A 15,012-nucleotide genomic window follows, 5' to 3' on the forward strand; every position below is an offset into this window, starting at 1 on the left:
GTGATTTTATTTGGTGAGGCGCGCCTCATTTTATTTTACAAGCCGTCCTAAAGTGACTATGTTTTCTATTTTGTTTGTCTCTAAAATAAATGAAAAGGTCCTACTTTATTTACATACTTATGAGTATTATAGTTAAGTTTCGAACATGATTTGTTGAAAGATGGACGTGATACGGGCATTCTGTTTGACAGTTATGGGCCCAGGCTCAATGTGCATAACGTGAAACTCGACCTGGGCCATCCTTATTCCAATTGGGCCTAGTTAACTTATTTTGTATATGTTTGACATTTATAAGGGGGCTGAAATGTAAAGTACTGCTTGTCTAATCAAGCAATATTCCTACCAATTTAAAAACAGGCCATTTGTTTAAAGAAGTAACTATTGGGTACCTAACATGCTTCTTGACAAACAATAATGAACTAATAGAACATGACTACTACAACATTGGTCCCTTTTAATTATAAGAAAAACATAGAGTTCTCCAACTAAATGATATGTATAAAGGTTCAGTTACATCACAACTAAATACATGGTTCTAGTAGAGAAAGTGAACTATCATACATACAACTAATGTTCAGTGTATTTGTAAAGTGAATTCAAAATAACTTCAACTCTTCATTTTTGTATTCATACTTCAAATTTCAGCCTATATTGACCAGTGTATCAGTTGTGTACCTGGTATTTGGGAAAGCAAAAGAAGAAGAGGAATGATCAGTGGAAGCAGTAGCATACACAACAACAGCAGCAACAGAAAACAACAATCAGCAACACCACCACCCAGGAGTCAGATTTTTTAAAACCAACAACAAAGAACCCAGTGTGCAGCCCAGCAGCACCCCCAAAACAAGTACAGGCAAGGCAGAGAAGGAAACAGATGCAAAAAGCAATAGCCTCTGATTTGTTATCTTCAAAAATCCAGCACAATCTCACTCTATATTATTATGAAATTAGACTGACCTATTCAAGGTTGAAAAACCAGCCTTGTTTTTTGCTTTTTCTTTTCTCTCTCCACACTTAAAACTGTCCAGCCCCCTTCCCTTAACTCTAAATCAGCCTATTTATAAGCCAGAAATGGCAAGCCCCCAGGATGCCTTTCCCCTCTGCCCATACCCCTTTAAATTAATCAACAATGCCCACGCCTAAATGTCTTTTCTTGATGCCCACTATATTGTTCCCCATGCTTGTCCTATTTGTTTTAATCAAGAGTTATGGGTTTATTATAATATTCACTTAATTCCCATGCTTGTTGTTTTGTTCCCTATTGTCATTAAAATAAGTTTAACAAATGACCCCTAGGCAGACCCCAGCTTTAACAGCCTGTTAACATGCTACTAAACTCCCAAAATTACCCCTTAACCCTTTGCATATTACTGTGTTACCCTAACCCTTAATAGTCAGTATATAAACCCCTCTAAATTCAACTAATCACTGGCTATTAGCTAATCAACTTAAATTCAATACTGATTTCAGGTTGGTCTGTTAGATTTCTACAACTATACCTAATTCCTAACCTAAGTTCAACTCAAAAGTCAGATCACAAACAGGGGTGCTAATCAAATGGTATGAGTTGGTCATATTGGAGACCAATCCTGACCAACTCGAAACCAATTGATCCAATAGACAGTTGAGGAGGCAAACTAAGATCGAAGCATTGCTGCAACAGGCCCATTGATACAAGTCTCACCATAGATAAGAGGAACAGGCTAGTAATCACACTGAAATGAGCAGACTCATGATTTTTTAGTTTTTTCAAGTGAATCAGTTGACGACACTTATTCAATCGATTATATGCACACAATGGAATAAACAGACTAAAACATCGATACAGAGCGATTCATAGCTTTGGGGCAAACAGGGAACCTAAGTATTAACTAACTATTTGATGATTTTAATCAAGTTGCACACACAGTTCATCACAACAGATTAACCACGAACAAAAAGAATTGACTAAATAACAGGTCTACTTGAAGATGGACAGAACTGAAAGAAAATGACAGAACAAATCAGCAAATTAGCTAGACATGCTGACAAACACAAAAAGAAATTCAAACACTGACAAGGGAAAAAGAAACTTATCTTGGAAGCTCAAAACAAAATGACCCAGGCTCGAACTCGGACTCGACCATTTTTGGGGTCGAATGGACCTTAATCGAGTGTTCTCAACTGAGAACACCTCGACTAAGGTCGATTAGACCCCACATCGTCTTTCAATTCGGAAAGACCTCAACTTTTGGTCTTTTTAGGGTTCTTCGTGGTCTGATTTGGGATTCGTTCAGTTCTGGTCAGATTCAAACGGAACCAACAGCGTTTAGGGTGTGAGGGAGGTCAGGAGGTGTTGTGGTATGAGTTTGGGGTAGGTGGGTGTAGATCTGGTTTTTGCTCGAATCTTCGATTGAAGATTCGAGAAGCTATAGAGTGATTTGAGGTAAATGGTTAACAGATTCGTGTTCAGGGTGGTTGGGTGCATCAGGGGTGTTATTTTGGTAGTCATCGGAGTCGTGGTTGCCGGGTTTACGGTGGGGGAATCCTAAGGCGGCTAGGGTTTGAGAGGGGGGGGGGTTTCTGGGACGAAGATGAATAGTAGGCAAGTGGGGGTTTGGTTTGGGGCGTGGGGTGATGGATTGGGTCTTATATACGGGGTGGGTGGTTTAATCTTGGCCGCTGGATCAATCAAGATCGATGGCTAGGATTAGGAGAGTTAACCAACACGGCGTCGTTTGGTTAAGTAGGGGGGTCGGTTCGAACCAGGAAACGGGTCGGGTTCAGGTAACAGGTAAGGGAGATGAAATCTTGGCCGTTTGATTGATTTAATCCAATGACTCCGATTAAAAGGAACCAAAACGACGCCGTTTGAGGCGTCTCAAAACTGGACCAAATTGGACCGGATATGGGGGGTTGTTTTGGGCCTGGATTTGGGTCCACCTAGGGTGGCCCAATCCCGATTTCCTTTATTTTCACCCATTTCCTTCCTTCTTTAATATCAAAATTAAACAAAATCCTAAATAAATTATAAAATCAAAATAAAATTACACACATATTATTTAACACCTATAATAATTAACACACAATATTAAAAAATAAAATCACACAATGACAAGAAATACACGTGCATAATTTTTGTGATTTTCTTTTAACCAAATTATGGTTAATTAATTCGTAAATGCACCACTAATTCCTAAATGCATGCAACATGTATTTTTGTATTTTTAACTATAGCAAGGCGAGCATTTACGGACAGAATAATTATCAAAACGTCACGAAAATTCTCAAAATTGTACCCAAAGGTAACTTGTATTTTCGATTTCTTTTGGAGTAGTTTCCGCGAAGCAAAAATCACGTGCTCACAGCTGCCCCTCTTTGTCCGAAAGCACAAAGAGCTTTCGTGCAAAGATAAAGTAAGCGGATACGAGCGATTTTTGCCCTGTTGGAGTACTCCGTGTGAGGCATTTTTTGAGAAAAGATTTAACCGAACCTTTGCCTCAAAGGTTTCCTATATATCCCTGGCTAAAAGGGAATCGGGTTAATGTAGTTCGGGAAGTTTTGGTAGCTGGGACTATCATGGAACTGCGATTTGCTGTTACTACTGCTGCATGCCGATACTACTGCTTATCGATCTCCTTATTACACCATGCTTAAAAGAAAAATCAAGAAGCTAGACTAGATAACGGATTACAAAATCCCGTCTATCTTCCATTTGTTCTTGACGCCTTGCTTTCTTGTCGGCTTGCGTCTATTCCAGTGTTTCTTTCTTCCGAGAACTGACGGGGATAATACCGGCCTTTTGCTTCTCTGAATACCAATTCTCACTATCTGGTTCTGTCCGCTGGGGATATGGCTTCCTTTATTAAGCTTTCGCTATACTGGGAATAATTTGATGTTCAAAAGCCGCTCTTCTCGAGATTTATCTTATCTCCCTTTTGGCTCATGCGCTTGAATTTGCGCTGGGATCTCTTGTTGCAACCTTCTGTTTTCTGGTGAGTTGCTGGTTTCAAGACCTGAAAATGCAAAGACTGAAAAATATTCCTCTTGTTATACAGGTGTGTGCCTATTTATCTAAGACATGAAAGTATTCCTCTCATTATACAGGTGGGCACCTATCTATCTAAAGCATAAAAATATTCCTCTCGTTATACAGGTGGGCGCCTATCCATCTAAAGCATAAAAATATTCCTCTCATTATACAGGTGAGTGCCTATTTATCTAAGACAAAAAATATATTCCTCTCGTTATACAGGTGGGCGCCTATTTAACTAAGACCATGAAAATATTCCTCTCATTATATAGGTGGGCGCCTATTTAACTAAGACCATGAAAATATTCCTCTCATTATACAAGTGGGTGCCTATTTATCTAAAGCATAAAAGTATTCCTCTCGTTATACAGGTGGCGCCTATTTATCTAAAGCATAAAAATATTCCTCTCATTATACAGGTGGGCGCCTATTTAACTAAGACATAAAAATATTCCTCTCATTATACAGGTGGACGCCTATTTATCTAAGACAAAAAATATATTCCTCTCATTATACAGGTGGACGCCTATTTAACTAAGACCATAAAAATATTCCTCTCATTATACAGGTGAGCGCCTATTTAACTAAGACCATGAAAATATTCCTCTCATTATACAGGTGGGTGCCTATTTATCTAAAGCATAAAAGTATTCCTCTCATTATATAGGTGGGAGCCTATTTATCTAAAGCCATGAAAATATTCCTCTCATTATACAGGTGAGCACCTATTTAACTAAGACATAAAGGTATTCCTCTCATTATACAGGTGGGCGCCTATTTAACTAAGACCATGGAAATATTTGAATTTGTTTCCTCGTTCCTCCGAGAAAGGTTTTGACAACGACATACAATTTTCTGCCCCGGTTTTGGTGACCTTCCTTGTGGCGTGTCTTTCTGCCATCATCAACCTTTATTTTGCTGTAGAAATCAAAGAAAATTTTGTTAGTTTTGACATGGTGAGTGATCGTGTCACTCCTGCTGGGGATGGTTTCCATTTATCCCTTTCCCTTGCTCTATGCTCCTGAAACTGGTTGGGGATAAGGTTGCTTGCTGGGGATGATATGTCTGCTGGGGATGGTATTTCTGCTGGGGATGGTTTTCTATTTATCCCTTCCTCGCTTTTTTTGTTTCAAAACATGTCGGAGGAGTCTTCTTCAACTCCAAAACTACTCCCTTCAAAATTATTTTCCCTCAGTACTGCAGAGGATAAAATGTTATCCTCTAGGGATAACGTTATTGAGGATAGGACTGTTGGGGTTATTTGGCAGCGGATCAATTCTCTCTTTCTCCTTTCCCCTTTCTGTGTTGTCTGACCACCTTGGAACTTGGTCAGTGATCTATCGAAGTTCTGCTGGGGATCCTCTTTGAACTTGGTCTCTAAGTTCCTCAACCGTTGTTTTCCACTTTTCTCCATGTTCCCCTTAACTTTCTAGGCCAGTTTGTCATTTGGTCTTGCAACAAACGCCTTTTGTCTTATTGCCTTGTCTTTGGCCTGTCACCTTCGCATTTTGTTTTGTACCATTTTGGCCACTGGTAGTAAACTCTGAAAAATCCTTCTCAAAACAAATTTCTGGAAAAAGTCTTTTTAGACAAAGAAATGAAAAGATAGAAAAAGAGAAAAATCTTTCTGAACAAATGCTGGGAGGGAAGAAAAGGAAAGAACTTATCTGGACGGTATGACTGGTCCCAACGATCATGTCGTGCATTACGGATTAATCGACCCAGTCTATTTGTATCAATCAATCTTCCTGATGGCCTCACTTGCTGGGGATAAATAGGTGCCCACCTCTTCGCAAATGCGGATCCTTTTTGTCAATCTATCTTGTCGCCTTATAGTGCCCTTCGAGGGGTTTTCACTAATAAGACTCTCTCCTTTCTCTCAGCTCCCGTCGCCTTATGGTGCCTGTGAAGGTTTTCACCGATAAGACTCTCTCGTTTTATTTCTCTCATCTTTCGTCGCCTTATGGTGCCCGTGAAGGTTTTCACCGATAAGACTCTCTCATTTTATTTTATTTTTTTTCAGCGGGGGATTGGAGTGATGCCGATATGACTCTCTCTTCTGGAGATTCTTTTCGGCTATCAATTCATTTCCAGTTTATGATCCTCTTCTTTGCTGGGGATCTGTGTATTATTCCCGGTTTTCATTTGCCTGACTTGGCACCTCTCGGATATTGATCGGGAGGTTTTTTTTGGACATCGATGTTGGTTTTGGTATGGGGCTGAAAGAAAGGCTATCAAAAATTCAAAATAACTTTGATGGGTGCACCACTACAACTCTTGGAATCAAACCTTTTTTGAAACTTTAAAACATAACTTCTGCCCCAGTTTTCTTACTTGGGGGATTTTATTTTTGTTACACTATGTTGAACTATGCACATTATGCACACTATGCACACTATGTACACTATGACCGAGCCGTGAGGCGCCTACGTATCCTCTTTGAGGAATCATGTCAAACGTAGTTCCCATGATTCATTTGTTTTTCTTATGACCTTTATCTTGTTTTCATTTTTCTTTTCTTTTTTTCTTTTTTTTCCATATATTTTTCCCATTAATGACTCCAAAATAGGGGTATGAAAGAATAAATAAGGCTCAAAGAGGGAAACAAAGGTTAAAAGTGTTTGGATAGAAGAAAGAATTGCCTCCGTCATTTCATTATCCAATAAGTACCAAGTACAAACAAATGAGCTAATAACTATCACAATCAAAGAAATTACGCATAATATCTTTTGACTGCATCAAAATTGATAGCCATGTCGACGCATCTTCCTTCAATATCTGTTAGACATAAAGCGCCGTTGGATAACACTCTGGTCACAACATAAGGCCCTTGCCAATTTGGGGCGAACTTGCCTTTTGCTTCGATCTGATGTGGGAGGATCCGTTTCAATACTTGCTGCCCTACTTCAAATTTTCTGGGGCACACCTTCTTATTGTATGCCCTTGCCATTCTCTTCTGATACAACTGGCCATGACACACTGTTGCCAATTTTTTTTCATCTATTAAGTTCAACAGCTCTAGTCGAGCTTTGACCCATTCATCGTCGTCAATTCCGGCTTCAGTGACAATTCGGAGGGACGGAATTTCGACCTCTGCTGGTATTACTGCTTCAGTTCCGTATACCAACAAATAAGGAGTTGCACCAACGGAAGTTTGGACTGTAGTGCGATAACCCAACAAGGCAAAGGGTAATTTCTCATGTCATTGTCTAGATCCTTCTACCATCTTCCTCAGTATCTTCTTGATGTTCTTATTGGCTGCTTCAACTGCCCCATTCGCCTTGGGACAATATGGGGTGGAATTGCGGTGTGTAATCTTAAATTGTTGGCACACCTCCCTCATCAAATTGCTGTTAAGATTTGCACCATTATCCGTGATGATCACTTTTGGGACCCCAAATCTGCAGATGATATGGGAGTGAACAAAATCCACCACTGCCTTCTTGGTTACCGACTTGAAAGTTTTAGCTTCAACCCACTTGGTGAAGTAGTCGATGGTCACCAGAATGAACCTATGGCCGTTGGTCGCTGCCGGCTCAATAGGCCCAATGACATCCATGCCCCATGCGACAAATGGCCATGGCGTTGACATTGTATGCAATTCTGTCGGCGGAGAATGAATCAGATCTCCGTGTATCTGACATTGATGGCATTTCTGCACGAAATTGATACAATCATGCTCCATAGTAAGCCAATAGTACCCTGGTCGAAGAATCTTCTTTGCCAATACATATCTGCTCATATGTGGCCCACAAATTCCAGCATGCACCTCTGCCATAACTGTCGTGGCTTGACCGGCGTCTATACATCTTAGCAATCCCAAATCTGGGGTTCTTCTGTACAACACTCCTCCACTGAGGAAGAAACCATTTGACAAATGCCGAATGACTCTTTTTTGGTCTCCGGTGGCCTGCTCTGGATATGTCCCCATTTTGAGGTACTCCTTTATGTCATAAAACCATGGCTCGCCATCCACTTCCTCCTCTACCATGTTGCAATAAGCATGCTGATCACGAACCTGAATGTGCAATGGGTCAATATACATTTTGTCGGGATGGTGTAACATTGATGCTAAGGTGGCCAATGCATCGACAACCTCATTATGAACTCTTGGGATGTGTATGAATTCCACTGATCGAAATCGCTTGCTCAGATCGTGCAAACATTATCGATATGGTATGAGTTTCAAATTCCGTGTTTCCCATTCACCCTGAATCTGATGCACCAGGAGGTCCAAGTCTCCCAAGATCAAAACGTCCTGGACATTCATGTCTGCAGCTAGTCACAGACCCAAAATGCATGCTTCATACTCGGCCATGTTGTTGGTACAATAGAAACGTAGCTGAGCTGTAACAGGATAGTGACGTCCTGTTTCAGAAATGAGTACCGCTCCTATTCCAACCCCTTTCGCGTTTGCGGCTCCATCAAAGAAAAGCTTCCAACTTGGTTCCTCGGGTAATTCCAGCTCACCTATATGCATTACTTCCTCGTCTGGAAAATACGTCCTCGATGGCTCGTATTCTTCATCAACAGAATTCTCAGCCAAGTGATCGTCCAGCGCTTGGGCTTTCATGGCCGTCCTCGTCACATAGACGATATCAAACTCTGTGAGCAAAATTTGCCATTTTGCTAATTCCCTGTAGGCATAGGTTTCTGGAAAATGTACTTTAATGGATCCAGACGGGAAATGAGATAAGTAGTATACGAGGACAAATAGTGCTTCAACTTTTGAGCCACCCAAGTTAGGGCGCAACATGTCCTCTCGAGTTGAGTGTACTTGACCTCATATACTGTAAAATTCTTGCTAAGATAATAAATGGCCTGCTCCTTCCTTTCTGTAATGTCGTGTTGCCCCAACACGCAGCCAAACGAATTCTCCTGGACCGTTAGATAAAGAATTAATGGTCTCCCCGGCTCAGGTGGGACCAACACAGGTGGATTTGACAGATACCCTTTGATCTGGTCGAAGGCCTCTTGACACTCCACCGTCCTGTCTACCGCAACATCTTTCTTCAGCAGCCGAAATATGGGTTCACAAGTCGCCGTGAGTTGAGCGATGAACCTGCTGATATAATTTAGTCTTCCCAACAGACTCATTACCTCTGTCTTGTTCTTTGGCGGCGGCTGTAGACACGTGATTTTTGACCCTCCCCGAGAATTTTTACATTTTTAGCGTGAATATTTTAATTTAGGTCCAATATAGCTATTTGGACTATTTTACTTTATTTCGTCGTAAAAGAGAAAATTACAAAAATATATATAAATTTTGGTTTATGTATTTCTCATAAACTTGAAAAAAATACAAAAAAATTGTAATTTATTTTGGTACTTTATATAAATTCGAAAATTACAAAAAAATATAGTTCTATTAACGTTTCGTAGTCATTTTAATTTTGAAAAAAAACAAAAATATTACTTTATATAAAAACGAAAATTACAAAAAATAGTTTTATTAATATTTTGTAGCTATTTTAATCTTGAAAAAATATATTTAAAAGATATAGTTTTGTTTCAAATATTAGTCTTTTGGTAGTTATTTTGCTTACCTAGGACTAGTTAGGCAACGTCGTGTTCTTACTCTCGGATCCGGGAAAAAGAATAAAATTTGGGTTTAAACTTACCCGCGTTTAGGCCTAATTTTTGGACCTAGCCCATAATAATCCGAGTCCACCACACGTGGGGAACACGGACGGAACACCGTACACGGGGAACCCCACCACGCGTGGGGGACACAAGTCTTGAACCCCACCACGCGTGGGGCTCATTTTTCTTGGCAAAGGGGTATCAAATACACGGGAAGCCAAGGATTTGAGGGGGGGACTTTGAAAAATTTGGAAAATTTGGCACGATCACTGTGCATCGTCTTCTTCCTAAAGAAGAAGAAGAAAAAACCCTAGGAGCTCCCCAACAAAAACCAGTCGCACCTTACCCCCCGGACGTCGCCCCAGCTCCCTCCCGTTCATCACTGCCCGTCGACCACTGCCAAACCACCACCAAACAGACCACCACCCAAAACACCACCAAACAGACCACCACCCAAACACCACCCTAAACTATCGTCAAACCTACCCAAAACCACCACGACCCTTCCACCTCCGACCAGACTCCTCACGTTCGTCAACAACCCACCAGCTGCCTCACGACCACCAAACAAAGCCAGAAAACCCATACCCATAAACCACTGTCACCAGCTCCCTCCGTCAACCTACTGTCACCACCACCAAACACCACCACTGAACTCCCTCCATCGCTGCAACCCCGACGACCACGGCTGTTCGTCGTCCCCAGTCCGGTCGTCTACCACCATTGCTGCCCGCTACCAGCTGAACCAACACGACCCCCACGCCTCAGTTTATATCCAATAGCAACTGCTGTTGCTTCCTGTTGTCACTGCCCAAGGTGACCATCCAGTCGCACCCCCACATCCAAACGACTGCCTGCAACGTCCAACCATGAACGACCCTTCCTCCTTGCCATGACTGACCGAAAACACACACACACCCCAACTGAAGCTTAACCGTAAAACGTTCGAAAAGGTAGCCCAGAAGTTCTGTCCGGGGTGAGGTCCGTTGAGATCGTCTTTGGTTCGTCGAGGTCCGGTACATCGAGGTTGTTGTCCGAGGTTTCGTCGCAGGTCCAACGCATCGAACGTTAATCTCAGGTAGGTCATCTCTGTCCGTATACCTCATATTTTCTGTTAGTAATATGTATATGTGATGTTTTAGGATACCATCCTAGTTCATGCGGATAGTGCGCGAATTGAGCGAGACATATATACATGATGTTTGCAAATGGCTATTTTTTGTTAATTAACTCCGTATGTTATTGAAATTTGGCCGTGAACGTCTTTTTCCTTTGTTTCGTTTGCTTCAAGTAGGTATTTGACATTTTGGCTTCTTCATGTTTAGATTGTTGTTATCCAAATATTTGTCATAATAGGGGAAAGGTGTTAATTATTTTAGCTTGTCTTAATAGTTGTTTACGTATGTGGTAGTAAATGTTAAAACCATAGTAGTAATTTTAATTCCACGGAAAAATACTCGTTTCATCAAATAAGTTCGATCTACAACCCATGACCTCGCAAAGTAGCAGAAATGTGGTTATTTTAGCCTTATCCCTTTTTTTAAAATAAAAATGAGACGAGCCTCGTCAAATAAAAGGGACAAATTGCGGGGCCCTCACAAAATATACGTATTAAATACTTAGATTCCGGGACGGGCCGTTTAGCAAATTTCACGGCCCTACCCAAAATAATAATGCGCTAGTTGCTTTAGGCGCGCCTTTAATAATGTTATCTCCCTAAACTCGGGTGCGCATTTATGTGACCCAAATCCAAATCTCAACGGAGTCGAAATATGTCTCTAGTCACGGGCACATTGATTGTGGCGTGGCCCGAGATGCATTTCCATGACGTTGTAAATTCCTTTTAATAATAAATGAGACGAGCCTCGACAAACAAAAAATGTAGAAGCTGCGGGGCCCTCTAAATGTATATATATTAAAATACTTAGAATTCGGGACAGGCCGTTTAGCAAATTTTACGGTCTTCCCCAAAATAACAATACGTTAGTTGCTTTAGGCGCGTCTTAATAATTTATTCTCCTTAATTCGGGTGCACATTTATGTGACCCAAATTCAAATCTCAACCGAGTCGAGATATGTCAATAACCACGGGTGCATTGATGTAACGTGATTCGAGATATATTTTCACGACGTTGCAATTCTCGTAAAAAATAATAATAAAAGCGGTCAAGATTTAAAATTCGCACATAAGTTCATATTTGTATAAAATCAGATAATCAAGCCGAATATAACAGTTGAGCGACCGTGCTAGAACCACGGAACTCGGGAATGCCTAACACCTTCTCCCGGGTTAACAGAATTCCTTATCCGGATTTCTGGTACGCAGACTGTAATATGGAGTCATTCATTTCCTCGATTCGGGATTAAAATTGGTGACTTGGGACACCCTAAAACCTCCCAAGTGGCGACTCTGAAATAAATAAACCAATCCCGTTTCGATTGTCCTTTAATTGGAAAAAACTCCCTTGTAACCTCGCGGGTACGGAAAAAGGAGGTGTGACAACGGCAAATCTGGATGGATTTGATCTTGGATGGGTCCAACTCAATACCCCGTCTACTGACGATGAATCCAAACAGCTTTCCTGATGGAACCCCTGAAGGCGCATTTGGCCGGGTTGAGCTTAATATCATACCTTCGCAGTCTTTGAAAGAACTTCCTTAGGTCTGCTACATGGTCTTCCTGACGCCAAGACTTTATGATCACATCATCTGCGTACACTTCGATTTCTTTGTGTATCATGTCATGAAACACAATAGTCATTGCTCGCATGTACGTTGCCCCAACATTCTTCAATCCGAATGGCATTACCCGGTAGCAATAAGTTCCACATGGCGTAATGAAAGCCGTCTTTTCCGCATCTTCTTCGTCAATTAAGATCTGATGATATCCTGCATAGAAGTCCACAAAGGATCTGATCTCGCACCCAGCGCAATTATCGATCAAGATATGGATGTTGGGCAATGGAAAATTATCCTTAGGACTTGCCTTGTTGAGATTGCGGTAGTCGACATATACCCTAATTTTCCCATCCTTCTTCGGCACTGGTACCACATTGGCCAACCAATCGGGATATCGAGTGACCCGAATGACTTTCGCCTGCAGCTGCTTGGTCACTTCCTCATATCCATCTTAAACTTCCTCAGTTTTTGCTTGACCGGAGGGTATGCCGAGTCAGTGGGCAATTTGTGAACCACTAGATCGGTGCTTAATCCCGGCATATCATCATATGACCATGCAAAAACATCTTTGAACTCAACGAGGGCTTTGATTAATTCCTCCCTGATGCTTGGCTCAATGTGGATGCTGATTTTGGTTTCTCTGACATTATCTGCATCCCCTAGATTGACAGCTTCGGTGTCATTCAGATTAGGCTTGGGTTTCTCTTCGAATTGGCACAATTCTCGGTTTATTTCTTCGAAGACTTCAGCCTCGTCATATTCGGACTCATCATCATAACCGATCTCTTGTATAATTAAGTCGGAGTCTGATTGATTTATTATACTAGGTCGAAGATCCGTTGTGCATGCCATGTCATTAGAACCAGTAAAAAGAGAACTGTTCAAAAAGAGAAAAAAACAAAAAAAAATAAAATGAGACAAGAAAAGAGAATTTTATTAAAAATGCGGGATAACAGGGTTCACACTTTACAAAATAAAATAAGATTTGGATTACACCTTGGAATAATCCGAAAAACAAGAAAGAAAAAAAATCAGAGCCTACTACCAGGACTCCCCCCGGGTAGGAAGAGGAGTAACCGTCCAATTGTTGGTATTGGCCTTAGGCCCCACAAACTGTATGCCCGCTCTGCTGGAACCCTCTCTAACTTCTATTACATGGACATCAACGAACAGCCTTTTGAAGTTCTGATTCAGATCCCCGTCCATCTCAATCAATGGTCCTAGAATTTTCGAGACCGGTGATCCTTTGGCACCCGCTCTAACAAAGGATCTGGAGAGACGTGGAATTGGTTTGGGAAGAACCCAAACTCTATTCTTCATTTTTCGCGCTCGCTTTACATCCACCGCAGTAGGTTTGAACCCCAATCCAAAGGTCTCTAAATTCGTGGGCAAGGAGACAGGTTGAAGAATACCCAGAAGCTCAGCCCCCAGGCCTTTTCCTGGCACAAACCCATTACCCAGCATCTCTGAAACCATCATGACGGTCGCGGAAGCTACCCTGGGGTCTGGAATTCTTTCACCCTCGGGAATCTTGTTTGCTGACACTGCATCAAAAATCTGGTAAACCCAGGGACCTTTGTCACAGTTTATTTCTATGAAGGCCACAATGGCGCCTCCCATGGTGCACACAGTGTCTTCCCCATGCAGCACGACATCTTGTCTGTCCCATTCGAACTTGACCATTTGATGCAAGGTGGATGGCACCGCTTTGGCCGCGTGGATCCACGATCGTCCCAACAACAGGTTATAAGATACTGCGACATCCAATACCTGGAACTCCATGGTAAACTTGACCGGGCCGATGGTCAACTCGAGTATAATATCCCCAACAATGTCTGTTCCACTTCCATCAAATCCTCAAACGCAAATGTTGTTCTTATGGATTCTACCATGGTCAACCTTCAGCTGGTTCAAGGTGGATAATGGACAAATATTGGTACTTGAACCGTTATCCACCAACGCCCGAGTAACTGCCAAATCTTCACATTTTACAGTCAAGTAGAGAGCTTTATTATGTTCTGTGCCTTCCACTGGCAGATCATCATCAGAGAACGTTACCCTGTTTACCTCAAAAATTTTGTTGGCAATCGTTTCAAGGTGGTTTACTAAAATTTCATTGGGCACATGAGCTTCATTCAGTATCTTCATCAGGGCCCGGCGATGTTCGTCCGAATGGATCAATAGTGATAACAACGAGATCTGGGCTGGTGTTTTCTTCAATTGTTCGACAATGGAATAATCCTGCACTTTGATCTTTTTCAAGAATTCCTCCGCCTCTTCTTATGACACGGGTTTCTTTGTTACTGCTGGGTTGGACCTTCTCAACTCCACTGGATCAAAACACCGTCCTGATCGAGTCAGTCCCTATGCCTCACAACTATCCTCCTCCACTTGCTTTCCCTTGTACATTACCACTGCCTTTTCATACTTCCAAGGCACGGCCTTGCTATCAATCACTGGAAATTAGACTACCGGCTTTATGATGGCCGATTCCCTGCAGACCCCTTTCACAACAACTACGGGTATGGATGACGTTCCTGATACCACCAATTTGGCTGGCTCTGGTTTCCTTGTTGCGGTTGATGGACTCTTCCCTAATATCACCACTGGCTTGATATCTTCCCCCTTGAACTGTACCCCTGCTTCCCCACCGGTTGATTCTTCTTTCGGAGCGGTATGGATCATCATCACCGTCGGTGAGGGTTTCCTCGGCTCTCCTCCCTTGTACACCAACTCGA

Source organism: Nicotiana tabacum, chromosome 10 (assembly GCF_000715075.1).
Source record: "Nicotiana tabacum cultivar K326 chromosome 10, ASM71507v2, whole genome shotgun sequence".
Lineage (NCBI taxonomy): Eukaryota > Viridiplantae > Streptophyta > Magnoliopsida > Solanales > Solanaceae > Nicotiana > Nicotiana tabacum.